This window comes from Lutra lutra, chromosome 13 (assembly GCF_902655055.1).
Source record: "Lutra lutra chromosome 13, mLutLut1.2, whole genome shotgun sequence".
NCBI lineage: Eukaryota > Metazoa > Chordata > Mammalia > Carnivora > Mustelidae > Lutra > Lutra lutra.
In genome coordinates, this window is record NC_062290.1 from 13,499,345 (window position 1) to 13,512,059 (window position 12,715).

The 12,715-nt window shown below is 49.1% G+C and overlaps 1 protein-coding gene across 1 annotated transcript in view; it reads right to left on the bottom strand.

The window, feature by feature from the left end:
• CEMIP2 (cell migration inducing hyaluronidase 2) overlaps nt 1-10,461 on the bottom strand; it is an 84,997-nt gene extending 74,536 nt beyond the window's left edge. Inside the window, 1 exon segment of the mRNA XM_047699331.1 lies at nt 10,342-10,461. The gene's annotated coding sequence lies outside the window, so the exon portion shown is untranslated.
• Between the last annotated feature and the right edge of the window lie 2,254 nt (nt 10,462-12,715).

Sequence of the window (12,715 nt, forward strand, 5' to 3'; positions counted from 1 at the left end):
CACCAATCCTCCATTAAAAACCTCTCCCTAGGGCGCCTGGGTGGCTCAGTGGGTTAAAGCCTCTGCCTTCGGCTCAGGTCATGATCCCAGGGTCCTGGGATCGAACACCAATTCGGGCTCTCTGCTCAGTGGGGAGCCTGCTTCCTCCTCTCTCTGCCTGCCTCTCTGCCTACTTGTGATCTCTGTCTGTTAAATAAATAAATATTTTAAAAACAAAACAAAACAAAACAAAAAAACAAAAACCTCTCCCTAGGGGCACCTGGGTGGCTCAGTTGGTTAAGCATCTGCCTTCGACTCAGGTCATGATCCTGGAGCCCTGGGCTCCAGTCCTGCAAGCGGGGGGGGGGGGGTGGTGTTGGGGGGGGGGGGGGGGGGGGGGGGGAGGTCTGCGTCTCCCTGTGACCCTCCCCACTGCTTGTGCGCAGCTCTCTTTGTCTCTCAAATGAAAACAAAACAAAAACTTCTCCCTATGCAGGAAAAGGATAAGGGGCTGAGAAATCTTCATTTTTATTCTCCTACCTTCTTTTTCCACCTGGACAATTTAGACACATATGATGCATGATACTCTCCAAAGCTGAGCTACAATTATGTAAGAAAGCACCAGTACCCCCAGACTTCTAGCCCAGCGCCGGGCATCACTGTTCACATTACCCCCTCCCTCAAGAGGAAACCACACTCCCAGTACATAACTAACTCCGTTAAAATATAATACAGAGAAATGACAAGGGATTTTTCAAACCTATAATCTCCTAAAAAGACTAAATTGACTAAAAATTATTTTTTGTCACTAAGCATTTGAGTCAGAATAAGTATTATTGAAAGCCCGAAGACATTTGTTTTTTCCTGCTTAGAAATTTGCTTTTTGTTAAACTCTACAGTTAAGCTCGTTGCCAGAAAGCCATAGTTAGGAAATAACAAATCCCTGGAAAACAAAAATTAACTAAAAATACTGAGAGTCAGATTATGTTGAAAACAACAAAGCAACAAATGCCAGGTTTATGGGTCTGCCGTGAAGGAATTCAGATTAGCAAATCACCTACAATTTCACTAAAGTGGATATATTCCTGAAAATTATGTTGGAATCTCCTGTTAAATATGGATCCCTCGGAACAAAGAGTATTTATTTATTTATTTATAATATCTAATGCCCAAAGCAAACCAAGTGAACTCTTTCCCGTCTTAAAGTTATATAGGCAACCTTTGAGAAATATTTTTGGTTCATCCTTATAGTCCTCTCATGTAAGCAAGGCACCGGAGGCAGATGTCTGACTTTCCCGACACCAAGGATACTCATTAATCCTGTCTTTTTCAAATCTGTTAAGCATCTCCATGAAAAGCAGTGCTTGACCCCAAAGCCAAGATGGCTGACAGAGCAAAGGCTAAAGAACATTACCATGGGCAACAAAAGAGAAGCAAAAGAAAAAAGGAAACAGACCCACAGACCAATGCGGGGAGAGAAAGGCTGACAATGAAGAATGTCTGACATTCCTTACCCGGTCGAAATTAAATTTAAAAAAGCCAAGGAGGTAGGCCCCTGGGGGTGCGGGGGAAGAACTACTGGATAAACCCAACGGAAGGCAGAACAACCTCCAACTTGGGAGCCCTGGAGAAAGGAGAGGCTGCATCATTTTACCTACCAGTCCTCTGCTCTTCCCTCCTATTTCCTTTTCCTGGGTATTATTCCTCAGGTTCCTTTTTCTCCTTAATTCTTTCCACTAAAAAGCTGCCCTCTCTTCTCCCCTCCTTCCCAACGCTGCTTCCACCATCCCCCTTCGCCCTTGTTCCCCCACAGCTTGGGCGGACACAGGCTCCCAACCTGCTGACAGTGACGGATGGCTGCCACAGAGGCACACAATGGCAGACCCAGGCGTGTCATCAGCCTTGCAGCTGGCCTTCGAAAGAAAGAACCAGAGCCAACGTCTGACCTGGGGGAGGCTGATTTAATGAAGGTTACAGCAAAGGGCAGAGCCGCCTGCGGGCTGCATTCTCTGCTGAGCACAGGGACAAAGCCCAAAAATACTTCTCAAGAAGAAAGAGCCAACAGTTATGTTGGTTAAAATGTCGAAAAGTAGGAAAAAAGAAAAGGCGACAGAGATTTTGTTTGATAAAGAAGCAGAGATGCACCAAGAGTCCACGATCTCGAGATAGAGACATCAAAATGCAAGGACAGTAGAAAGCGGGTGACGAGGACGGATGTTCGGGCATGACTTTCAAGCTAGGGAAATACTCCAGATGAATAATGAGATGCCCAGATTGAAGAGATCTGGGGCCACGCGATCCAGCATCAAGGCAGAGTTTCTATTAATGGCAGGGCCGGGACTGCAGTCCAAATGCACGGTTTCTTTTACCTACAGCACATAACCTATTTTTAATACAGTGTTCACCCCCGAGAGTAAAGGCTTGCACAAAGGGAACGCATTTAGGCTTGAACATCTCTTATGGGATAAGGACTCTGCTAGATGATGGGGACCCAATGGTGCACAATCTCTACCTTCAAGGAGCTCGGAGCTCAGTGCTGGGGAGAAGGGGAGGGGTGAGGAGAGGACCCAAGGAAACAAGTCCAATGCATGTCCAGGCAGACACTGGGCTGGTGGACTGAAGAGGTGATCGCCTGAGTTTATTAGAGCTCTACAAATGCAACAGAGTTCATTTTTAAAAGCCCTAGCAAGGGCGCCTGGGTGGCTCAGTGGGTTAAGCCGCTGCCTTTGGCTCAGGTCATGATCTCAGGGTCCTGGGATCAAGCCCCGCATCGGGCTCTCTGCTCGGCAGGGAGCCTGCTTCCTCCTCTCTCTCTGCCTGACTCTCTGCCTACTTGTGATCTCTCTGTCAAATAAATAAATAAAATCTTTAAAAAAAATAAAAAATTAAAAAAAAATAATAAAAGCCCTAGCAAACTGACTTACCCAAATGCATGCCACCAGACCACTACTAATAGCTTCCTTTGCAAGTATAAACCAAAATCTCCCACGGAACTCAGCCACTAACATGACAACATGCTGTCCAGCAATGACCAATATGGGAGAAACAACAGAAGTCTCTTGTATTTTCTGGAAGGCTGCAGATGTGTCTCTGGTCAAAATAAAAACAGTTGCAGTGCCTGATCTCCTGGGGCGTCTGAAAGCTAGGCTTAGGGAAGGGACCCTATTACACCTCCTTCAGCCTCCAAGTTCATCACAAGTCAACAGTGCCTGAGAGTCAGCAGGGAGGACCAACAAATCAGCAAGAACTCAGCACTATATGGTGCTTAGACTTCGCAGAGCTGAGCAGGTACAGATTCCAGCCAGCGGCAGTGGGACAGGTAAACACGGGCTGTGTGATGACCTCAAGGGCCTGAAGCACAAACAGGGAACAAGAAGAAATACTTGAAGGTTAGTGCCAAGCTCAGACCACATGGTAACCCACACGGTAACCAGGGGTGGGGGTGGAGGTGGGGGGGTTATCCAGGAGCTGACCATACACACTGAGGCGCGACCATATGGAGAGGACAGGCACAAGCACTTGGGAAAGCAGCTATTAACATTCATCAAAGACATCATTAACCGTGCTGAAAAGACGATTCATCTCCCATCTGGCCTTTTCCACTCTATCTCCATACCCAGCCCACTCGCTACCAAACTGCTAGCTTCTCCATATTTCCAGCACCTCGCTTCTATCTGAGCATGTCCTAGGGTGATTGGCGAGGGGCTGTCATCAACTACCCCTTGCACAATTAAAGCCACATCTTTGGCATTAAGCAAAGAGAATTTTCGAGATCCTCATCCGAAGTGGATTTTATAGAGGTGGCATTGGTCCTAGTAAAAACCCAATCTGTTTTTTTTAACAATAAAAAAAGACGACTAATTTTTCTCATTCCTTTCTGAAACAGGAATCAGGCGAATGTCCTTGTGCTCAACTTAATCTTTCCGCTCCCTAAAATGCTAACAATTAATTTTCCAACCTCATTGTATGCAAGGGAAAAAAAAAAAAAACAACCTATTCATTCTTCAGGGAAGTGAGTCACCATCCGTGAGGACCATGGTGAGAAGAGGAGATGGGTGGTATCCAAGTACGAGGCAATAATTAGGTAGGAGCCCCCAAATCAGTAACAATTTCACTTTGGAGAGCATTCGTCATTAGATACGACCCAAGACATCTGGCTTGTGGTGGATACTCGTATGTTGTAAGATACTTATCTCAAACTCAGAGTCAATGAGAACCATTCAGTGGCTCAACCTGCATTGTCTGAAACTGCAATCCTTTCAGGCAACAATGTTGCAATCACACTCCCAGGTGGTCTTAACACCATTTTAAAAATTATATGAAAGCTAAGTCTCATATGAGCCTTCTCAGGCAAACTTTTCAAAGTATAAAGTCTCCAAATGCTGTCAATTTTTTACTTATTGTCCAAACTAAGATGAAACCCTGATAACATAAGTATCAAAGGTTGAGCACGTGTGACCACATAACCAAAATGAATGTCACATTACAACTCTGGCCACAAGGTTAGACTACTAATTACAATTTCAAGGCAGATTTGCCTAATCGATCAAAGGACGGATTCGATGGGAGATAGCAATTCTGTGTTTTAAGTCATAGACAGAGTCCCGGTCTATGCCATTTTTTTTAAAAGAGGCATTTTTTAATAAAGACCCTATGTTTCATTCATCTTGGTACTGCTCACAGCCCAGAGCCTTGCACATCTTAGGAATGCAATAAAACATTTGCTGAACATAGTTCCTGACAACCAACATTAATGGCTTCCAAAGCAAGTACAGGGAAAACAAAAGACCATGCCAACATATTTCTAATACACTTACATCCTATGAATCACAACACAAATCTGAATAATGTTTCCAGGAACTTGCTTTTCAAAAAAAAATGTGCACTTCTATAATATTTTACATTCGTGTGCTATTTATGAAAAATGCAAGTAAAGCTAACATTATTTTTACGCTTAGTTCCCTATTTGCCAGAAATTTCTTACAAGAAGTATCACCCCACTGTGTGCATCTTATCATGGAGAAATCCTACCAAATGAAAAAAGGTAGAGTGTATGCTTTAAACTTGGGTGCAAGGGGTTTCTAAGCCCAAATGCAAATTATTTCCCCATTAAAACACTAAAATAACTAAATTGCTAACAAAACCAAACAGGTACAAATTAGAGTATATTAGTGGGGGGAAAAATGCTGACTGGAAATGAGGACAAAGGGGTTCTTGTCCCTGCTCAGCCATTAATTTACTATATGACCTTACCTAATTAGTTAGCCTCTCTGGGTCTCAACTTCCTCATTTTAATATTGTTTAAAGCCCTTTCAAACTACATGCTAAGATTCAACATGTCCTAAAAACTGACTGATGGGCATACTGCCCCCCCCCCGCCTCCCCAAATCACATTGAACGTTATAGTTTTAAATATGTGACTAAGATTTCTATCAAAGGCAACTTATTAAAATGTGAGATGAGCTTAAGACCATTTCACATGGAGAATAAGGCAACTAGATGAAAACAAACAGTACTTCTAGATTCAAGTTTCACCCAGACAGCAACTGTTCTTACTGGGGGAACAGCCCTTTCTTTCATAGCATCGTTGAAAATTCCACCTCTTTACAAATGGAGAAAACGCGGGGCGCCTGGGTGGCTCAGTGGGTTAGAGCCTCTGCCTTCGCTCAGGCTCAGGTCATGATCCCGGGGTCCTGGGATGGAGCCCCGCGTCGCTGCTCAGCAGGGAGCCTGCTTCCCTTCCTCTCTCTCTGCCTGCCTCTCTGACTACTTGTGATCTCTGTCAAATAAATAAATAAAATCTTGAAAAAAAAAATGGAGAAAACGAGTCAGGGTCACTGTCAGGGTCTCAAAAATGCAGATGCATGGCTTTTCCTTCCTTTTCCCTTTTTCACATTCACCTTGTTAGGGGAGAGGAAAGCTGAAGGGCTAGCTTGGCTTGGGACACGGGGAAGAATGTAGCAGTTACAGTACAGACCAAGACAAGCCCCTCTCAATTGAGGCACTGTACAAGCCAGCCCATCCTTGTAATTACTGCTCACAACCCAAACGCAATGAAAAGATTTCCTGTGGCTGAGATGGGAAGATGCCTGGACACGCTGAGGAATGCTCTTCGACAATAACCACCATAACCATCTAAAAACTGCACTCAAGCTGAGATTCAGAACACTCCAGAAAGCGTCAACAAAACAGAAATTGGTCACTGAGACCGTTTAGACTCAGTTTAGACCGTTATGATCTGAAGCTAAAAAGCTCTAAAAAGAACATGTTTTCAAAGTACCTTCTGATATCCAACAGCGTTAGCCTGTATGGTCCTTTATTACATACACAGCAAATTAAATCAAACTTAATCCTCAAAGAATTGGATAAAGTATTCCTTTTTTTAAATTTTTTTTTAAGATTTTATTTATTTATTTGACAGAGACAGAGATCACAAGCAGGCAGAGAGGCAGGCAGAGAGAGAGAGAGGGGGAAGCATGCTCCCCGCTGAGCTGAAAGCTGATGCAGGGCTCGATCCCAGGACCCTGGGACCATGACCTGAGCTGAAGGCAGAGGCTTTAACCCACTGAGCCACCCAGGTGCCCCTAGAATCTGATAAAGTATTCTTAAACGAATTTTACAGGTGAACCAACAACATGGGAAGAAGTGGGGGAATTGTCCAGCAGCAAATGTCAGAGCCTCATTTTAAACTCAATTCTGACTTCAAATACTCCCAAACTTTATGTTTCAATATGGTGCCGCTGACACCAGTGTTCAATCCCTACTATTTTTGTGTGATTTCAAAAATTTTATTTCTCACTAAATAATTGCTTTCTCCCCCACCTGCACTCCCAATCTGGTCCTCCTCTGGATTCTTAAAGCATTCTACGCACAATGCTCCAAACATTCATACACACTTACTGCGCCTTCTCTAATTGTTCATTTCCTTTTCTCCCAGCCTAGGCTCATTTCCTTTCAACAGCAAGAGACCATCTCCTCTCTCCTTACAGACAGAAGCCACCACACAGATGATCTTGGCTCCCTGTGACTTCCAAGCTTGACCCACTCCATACAACTCCGTCTCCCTACAGATAAGAACACGGTGTGGGCATTCAGGCTGCTTCCCAAGTGCCCGACACCAACAGGTGAAAAAAAACTGTTAGTTTAATGCATGGTGGGGAGGGGTGGCTGGATGATCCACGATTCGTATTTTATAGAATTTTACAAAGTACACCTTTACATCCAGTATCCCATGGGAGTCTAAAACTGTACTTAATAATAATCTTTTCACTGATCTCCTTCTGCACTGTGGCTCATCGTATCATTCTCAAATTCAGAACCCCGGCCCAGAGGCGCAGAGCTGGTAAGTAGCAGCCTGTCAACTTCGGACATGTCCCACCACTACTTTACTTTCTAGACTGTCTTCCCGCCGTTCCTGAGGTAGCCTGGGAACAGGCAAGATTAGGTTCATTAGAACACGAAGGAGGTGTTGTCCCATTCAGGTTTCCTGTTGTGAAATCGGGAGACTTCTGAAAATCTGCAGATTTCAGGTTAGATCAACAAAGGAGCTTGGACTCAAACAAATTCGCTGGGACCAAGAAAACCTGAAAAAGCACAGGGGAAGAGTGTACTATCTGACCTCCGTGTCCACACATGCCTCAGCTTCGTCCGCAGGCTGTTAAAAGCAGAACAGGTAAGCGAGGACTCAAAATTCACTTCTAACCTTACTGTTGTGAGCCAAAGCACACACACATCCATCAGATCAAACAGCATCAGGTGGAATGAAATGAAAGCCAGAAGCAGACTTCCGGCTCCATCTGCATACACTCAGACCCTGGAGTGCAGGTACGCAGAAAGTGAAGGGAGTGACTTTCAGGTAAAGGACACAACACCAGAAGGTTCTACCCAGTGTCCACTAAGCACAAGTACTTTGTTCTGCTTTGCCCAGAAATGCAAACCCAAAAGAGCCCTTTGAATAGCTCATCAAAGGCACACAACCAGAGCGTGATGCCCAGACCAATTTTGAAAACAGCAAGCTTCCTTCAAGGGTCAAACAAAGATTAAGAGCTCCTTTAGGCCCACCAAAGAACCCTAAGGCTAACCACTTGAAATGCATTCCTAACACAGAGCCACTTCCAACAGGTATGTCTGGCTGCCCTGAGGGCTGAGGCCTCCCTCAGCTCAGGTGAAATCTTCCTTCCATCCCAGTGCCTCTAAATTCTCATTTTGTCCCTGTAAGGGCTCCAGAAAGCAAGATCCGCCTACCCTCAACACACGCAATTATGCAACAAGGCATCACATTGTCACGCTGAAACCAGGAGAATGGACACAAGCCAGTGAGTGGCTCCCGTGTGAAATGCAAGTTCTTAAAATTATTAAGCACTCCATCCTTAACCCGACTGTTGATGAAAGGAGATGTATATCAAAGTCTGTTTTCCTAACATTAGCCAGAGAATTTAAGTGAGCAGTTTCCGCTCCACAGCGAGGTCTGGTGATAAGCCTCAGCAGAGAGCAACCAGGGACATCGGGACCTTGCTCTGATTGTAAAGGATGTAGCAACTGGCATTAACTACTGAACTCTGGGATCCTCGCAGAGCCGGACCCCCTCCTTTGCCAAGACCTCCCAACTCTGCAGAGTAAAGCTGGGAGTGGGGTCCAGTGCCAAGGCTACCCCAGCTGTAAAGAAAGCTGCGAGCGATTTTAAAGCCCCCCTCCTTATTTTTACTAACACAAAGCGGGGTAAGGGCTGAAGGGTGGGTTCACCAACCCAGTGGAACAGTAAAGAGACAAAGGTCACCCCCAAACGCATCCGCGCGCGCACGGAAGCCGAGACTGTGCAACGCACGTTCCACCAACCTTCCACTGCGGTCGGCTTCCTGTGGGGTTTATCCCCCCACCCCAACCCTCTCCGGAAAGTTTGAGGCTGTTCACACCGACTTTCAAAGGTCCATTGTTTCCTTCCCCGTAAATGCAATGAAAAGAGAGACGGAGAGAAAGAAACTCAAGACGCCGTTCCCCAGACCCTTTCTTACGGAGAGGATTTACTCCGGGGGAGTCCGGTGACTCCGGACCCAGCCAGGAGAGAGACCGGGAACCGCGGGGTGCGGGGGGCGGGGACGGGAGGGGGCTTCGGGGGGCGGGAGGATGTTTTCCGTTTCAGCCGAAATGCCTAAATGCCAGACCGCCGGCAGCCGGGAGTGGGGACGGTGCTCGGGGCCGCGGGCGACGACCTCGCAGCGGCCCCAGCGGGCAGCTGGGGAGGCGGGGCGGGGGGAACCCCTCCGCAGCTTACCTTCCCCTCCCCCACTTAGCGTCGGCTACTTCAGGTGCCTACACCGCGGTCCAAAGAGACGGAGCCTTGCTCCCAGCGTCCCCGTGTCCGGATCTTCTCTCCATGGCCAGAGAGCCCCTGGAGCCCCGCGCCCGCCGCCGCCGCCTCTGCTTTTATGCAACTGGCAGCCGCAGCCTCTGCCCGGAGGTGCAACGCTCTCCTCCCGGGAATGACGCGCACTTCCCTCCGCCTCCGCCTCCTCCTCCTCCAGCCCCGAGCCTCGGGGGCAGGGGCCTCGGCTCGCTCGCTCCCGGAGCCGCCGCTCGGCTTTCTCCGCTCCTTCCCCTCCGGGAGGAAGAGAGCCTCGGCCCCAGCGGCGCGCGCCCCGGCGTCCCCGCAGCGATGGGAGGCGGTGGCAGCGCGGGGCAGAGCGGGGTCCCGGGAAGTCGCGCTTGTCCCTGGTCGGCCGGCGCCGCGGCTCGCGAGGGTCGCGCTCAGCCTCCGCCGGCCAGACAAGCTGCCCGGCTCTGCTGGGCCGAGGGGTGCCGATTGGGCGGGCGGGCGGGCGGGCGGACGAGACGGAGGAGGCGGGGGGAGAGGAGGAGCCTGCGGCCGGAGGAGGCGGTGGCCACGCTGGGCTCCTCCTGCCGCCCGGCTCCGCTGGAGCTCCGGACCCCGGCGCTCCGCGCCTCCCGCTGCGGCCACCGAGAACCGCGCCCCCCGCTGCGGCTGCAAACTCCCACCGCGCCGGTCTGAACCTGAGCCGGGGCCCCTAGCACCTCGCGGCCGAGCCTGACAATGAGCCCCCATCAGCCCCGGCTGAACCTGACAATGAGCCCCATCACCCCCGGTGCAGCCTGCTCCCCCTCCGGATCCTGTCCTGGCTGAGCCTGACACTGCGCCCCCCTCACTCCACGGCTGAGCTGGACACTGCACCCCTACCGCCTCCCGGGTGAGCCCGACTGCGCCCCAGCACCCCACCGCTGAGCTGGACACTGCGCCTTCATCGCTCCCGCCTGAGCCAGACTCTGAGCCGCATCATCCCCAAAGGGACTTCCATAATTCCCGAAACTGTTCTGTTTGTCGGGCCAGCGCACCACGGCCGCCCCCACCTGGCCGACCGCGGGCGTTGGGTTCTTAGCCCTTTCCGAAGAATGAGCCCGCTCTCCGACTCGGGACAGCTCCTCCGGCAGCGCAGAGCGGCCCGGGCCCCCGGCTCCCCAGCCAGGATAAATAGAACTACGCTTCCCCACGCCCCCTGCCCGCGTCACTCTGGAGTGGCTGCCGCTTGCAGGAGTGGCGCGGAGCGAGCCCGCCCACCCCAGTGCCTCCGGACCTCTGGACCGACTCCCGCACCCGGGCTGGAGGAGCCCAGCGGTCCCCACCCCGCCCCTTGCCGGAGCAGCTCTCACGGTGATAGAGGCTTGGCTCCCGCCGAGGGCGCGGCGGGGGCTGGATCAGTCAGACCGGCGAGGTCCCCAGCTAGTGACAGCCGCAGGACTGCCCAATCCAGGCAGTCGTCATCCTCTGTTTAATTCGGGATTGGAAATTGTCCCGAAAGGGAACTCTTTCAGTAAATACTGTACAGACAGGAGTGTACATTTTTCAGGGCTGCTCTTCCTCCCTCCCCGCCCCCCACACCCTTTTAATAAAACCTTAGTCATGTAACCATGACACACCCAGCAGGCGGGAAAGGGAATTCCCTACTTCTACAAGTTTGGTACAGTTCATAGAAATCAAAAAGTTGCCAGATCTTGGCTGATGATAAGATTGCCCTGGGGAACTTTGAAAAATTCGGATTCCCAAAGTTCACACGACCTAATGACTCACAGAGGCCTGGAATATTTAAGTTTGAGAAACGGTGCTCCATCCTCAAATTAATTAAAACCTTGGAAAGTTGCCTCCACTATAGCAACATGGTCCGGTGCTGACACCTTAACGAAACTACCGAACTTTGGGAGCCACTGTTCCTCTGGGAGAGGGAGGAAGTTTTCTTTAAATAAGGCAGATGCGGGTGGGGGGAGGGGTGCTCAGTTGGTGAAGCATCTGCCTTCCCCTGAATTCATGATCTCAGGTTCCTGGGATCCAGGCCCCTAGGGGGCTCCCCTCTCCCTCTGCCCCTCCTATCTGCTCTTTCTCCCTCTCAAATAAATAAATAAAATCTTCAAAAAAAAAAAAAGGCAGATGGTTTTGTTTTGTTTTTTTTTTTGAAGATTTTGTTTATTTGACAGAGAGAGAGATCACAAGTAGGCAGAGAGGCAGGAAGAGAGAGAGGGAGAAGCAGGCTCCCCACCAAGCAGAGAGCCCGATATGGGGCTCGATCCAGGACCCTGAGATCATGACCTGAGCCGGAGGCAGAGGCTTAACCCACTGAGCCACCCAGGTGCTCCAAGGCAGATGGTTTTGAATGACAAACTAGAAGGGACAAAGGACTTCTTTAGTGGTCAAAGACGAAATGTTTAGGACAGGAAATGTGTCCCCCTGTGTGGTTAACTGTGGTAAGCAAAGAATTCAGATCCTAATCACTAGAACCTGGAAGTGTTCCTTTATATGGAAACAGGGTCTTTGCTGTTGGGATTACATTAGAGATCTGGAGTTGGGGAGATTATCCCGTGGTTATCAGGGTGGGCCTTGAGTGCGATCACAGGTAACCTTAGAAAAGGGAGGTGAAAAGATGATGGGAGCATGCCAGCAGATGCAGCCTCAGTAAAGGAGTGTCAGCAGCCCCCAGAAGCTGGAAGATAGGAGGAAGGGTAGGTCCCTAGAGCCTCTGGGGGAGGGAGTCCTGCCTGCTCGGAGAGTTCAGACTTCCAGACTCTAAGAGATCGAAAGTATACATTTCTGCTGTCTTAAGCCACCAAGTTTGTGGTAATGTGTTCCAGGAGCCATGGAAAACACACACATCATATGGCCTGTGTAGTGCCCTTTACACTAAAATGCTCATTTTCAGGATGCCTGGGGGGCACAGTTGGGTTAAGCGTCTGCCTTTAGCTTGGTCATGATACTGGAGTCCTCGGATTCAGTCGGGCTCCTTGCTCAGAGGAGAGCCTGCTTCTCCATCTGCCTGCTGCTACCCCTGCTCGTGCTCAATCTCTCTCTCTCTCTCTCTCTGACAGATAAATAAAATCTTCAAAAAAAAAATGCCCATTTTCTGAATCTTTATTAAGTGCCATATGAATATGTTATCTAATTTAATCCTCCCAAAAATTGTTACTGCAATCGTAGATATGAGGACCCTGGGACTCAGAATATCTGGGGAGCCCACCACATAGCAAGAGCCTATTGGAATCAAACATTAAAAGTGACTATTTAAAAATCATGTAAACTATTTCAATGAAAGTTTTGGGTTTGTTTTTTTTTAAGATTTTTTTTTTATTCTTTTGACAGAGAGAGAGAGATCACAAGTAGGCAGAGGCAGGCAGAGATGGGGGGGAAGCAGGCTCCCCGCCGAGCAGAGAGCCTGATGCGGGGCTCCATCCCAGGACC